We start from the raw sequence: 3,208 nt of genomic DNA on the forward strand, positions 1-3,208 counted from the left end.
ATATTATAAATCTGAGCGAAAAGTCGAACAGAGAAACTACAAATCTTTTTACACCTCCTTTACATATGGGATGACCCATATTTATGGAGATGTGGCACTGACCAGATAATTAGACGTTGTGTGCCTCAACCAGAATTCTAGTCCATTTTAGAGGCCTGTCACTCATCTGAGAGTGGAGGACATTTTGGCCCTCAAAGAACAGCTAGATAGATCTTAGACTGCGGATTCTGGTGGCCTACTCTTTTTAGAGATGCTGCTGAGTTTTGTAAATCTTGCCCCCCATGCCAGAAATTTGGTAATATATCCAGGAAGGATGAGATGCCTCAACAATATATGCTTTTCTGTGAAATTTTTTATGTTTGGGGCATTGACTTCATGGGTCCATTTCCAAATTCTAATGGATATTTTTATATATTGTTAGCTGTGGATTATGTTTCCAAATGGGTGGAAGCAATTCCTACCCGCACTGATGATGCTAACACTGTTGTTTCCTTTGTGAGAAACCATATCATATGTCGCTTTGGATCACCACGAGCGATCGTGAGCGATCAAGGCACCCATTTTTGTAATAGGAGACTAACATGATTGATGAAGAAGCATGGGATAATCCATAAAGTTGCAACCGCTTACCATCCCCAAACTAATGGGCAAGCCGAAGTGTCAAACAGAGAAATTAAGCGTATCTTGCAAAAGATAGTGAAGCCTCATAGAAAAGACTGGAGCACCAGGCTACAAGATGCACTGCGGGCATATAGAACAGCATACAAGACACCCATTGGGATGAGTCCCTTCCGCTTGGTTTATGGAAAAACTTGTCATCTCCCAGTTGAAATAGAACACAGAGCCTTTTGGGCAGTTAAGGAGTGCAACATGGGAATTGAGAATGCCAGAGCTGAAAGGAATTTGCAACTGCAGGAACTGGAGAACCTTCGCCTAGAAGCTTATGAGAATTTCAGAATTTACAAGGAAAAGATGAAAGCTTTGCATGATCAAAACATCAAGAAGAAAGAGTTTCAACCTGGAGATTTTGTCCTCCTTTACAAATCTCGACTAAGGCTCATGCCCGGTAAGTTGAGATCAAAATAGAAAGGTCAATACAGAATAGAGAAGGCTGAACCATACGGAGTTTATCACCTAAGCCATACTTCAAGCTCTGAACTTATTAAGGTTAATGGACAACGCCTGAAGTTGTACCATGGTGAGAAGGTGCAGAAAAATAAGGAGCTTGAGATCTTCCGCTTGGAAGATCCCCACATAGTAGCAGATTGAGCTAGTGGAGCGTCCAACTTACGGACGTTAAACCAAAGTGCTTGGTGGGAGACAACCCACCGCGGTATGATCATTCTTTTCTTCACTTTTAGTTTTTCTTCTTTCATAACTCTTCTCTTTATTAGTGCTTTCGTGCTCTTTCATTTACATGTCTTTATATTTTATAAAAAAAAAAAATTTTCGCCACGCGACGCGATCGCATCAGTGACGCGTCCGCGTCGCAGAGGGGGTGGAGAAAACAAATAAATGAACAGAGAGTCCGGCTGGAGTCCGGCTGGAGACATGCCAATGGCACAAATCGACCCATGCGACCGCGTCCCTGACGCGTTCGCGTCGCATGGGAATCATGCCCTCCCACGCGACCACGTGCCATGAGTTTTCGACGTAAAAGGGTGCACAGTAACATTCTGTGCGAGAGTGATGCTGGATTGGTGCTGGAGGCACAATCCTTGTCACGCGAGCGCGTCGCCGACGTGGCCGCGTTACCCATTTTATAACGCACAATCACACGATCGCGTGACCCACGCGATCGCGTCACCCAATTTTGGCAATTAAAATAAATCGAACAGAGAGTTGTGCTGGAGCGAGACTGCACTCGCGCCAGCAGCGTAACACGGGTCACGCGACCGCGTGACCGACGCGATGGCATCCCCTTACCTGACGCGCGCCCACGCGAACGCGTGCCCCACACGGCCGCGTCGCATGCGCCGTACAGCTCAACCTAAATTGCCAGATTATCTTATCTTTCTCTCTTCTAAATCCTAATTTCCCTTTTCCCTCCTTCTTTCTTCCCTCCCCTTCCTCTTTCAATCTCACCTTTCACTCTCTATCTCTCTCACCACCATTAGCAAGGTTTTACTTTTTTCTTCCTTCTTCTCTTTTCCATCATTCTTATTATATTATATACATCTTTATTTTCTTTTTCGTTTCTTTTTTCTTTTCATTTTTTTATTTTATTTTTCATCTTCTTCTTTCCCCTTTTTACATGGTGCTAGAAAATTTTTTAAGTCATTATCCCTCTTATATGCTTGTGACTTGTTACAAATTATTTGACAATTATTATTATTTTTAAGGGATTTCTTGCATGTTCAGTTTCATACTTTTTATATCTTATTTACCATGCATGCCATGTGTTTGTGAAAAAACCTATATAGCCCTATGCACTTTTGTACATTACTTTACTCTACTATTCAATGCTTGCTTTTCACAAATTCTCCTTATTATTATATTAATTGAATTTAATTGTCAATACAAATGTGATGGTTTTTACAAAGTATTGCTTGGTCTATGCTACTCATGCCCTTTGCCAGCATGCCAATAAACACCTTGCATTCATTTGTCTTTATATGCACTAGCTATTTTCCATAAGTTGGCTTCTCACACGTACTCGCGAGCATGTGATAATGTCAGCATATTTTAATGTGCATCCATCACCCCCTTTTCCGTTTTCCTTCCTTGTTGTATATCTCTTTAAATCTAATTTACTTTCTCTTCCCTTCTTTCAGGATGGCCACCAAGAAAGGAAAGGAGAAAGCAACTTCCAAACCACCAGCAAGAAGAGGAACAAAAAGAGCATTAGTGGCAGAGCCTTCTTCAACCGCAGTCAAGCCCTCAACAAAAAGAGTTAAGAGGATAATAAAGGTTGACGAAAAGGAGAAAGCCTTTCCAACAAAGGACGCTGCGCGATTTTCCAATCGCTACTGTGAGCAGATGTTCCCTATCCTAGCAGAAAGGAACTATAACAATGAATACCTTCTTATCCTCCCGTCCAATATTGCCACCTTTGTTGAGCCGCAAATTGAGCGAAGACAATGGGGTTTCCTACGGAGACAGCCAAGGCAGGTCAATCTTTTTTGGATAGTTGAGTTCTACTCCAACTTCTACATGCCAACCCTGCAGTCTGTTTATGTCCGGCAGAAGCAAGTCCCCATCACAGAAG

The sequence above is a fragment of the Arachis ipaensis genome, chromosome B05 (assembly GCF_000816755.2).
Source record: "Arachis ipaensis cultivar K30076 chromosome B05, Araip1.1, whole genome shotgun sequence".
NCBI lineage: Eukaryota > Viridiplantae > Streptophyta > Magnoliopsida > Fabales > Fabaceae > Arachis > Arachis ipaensis.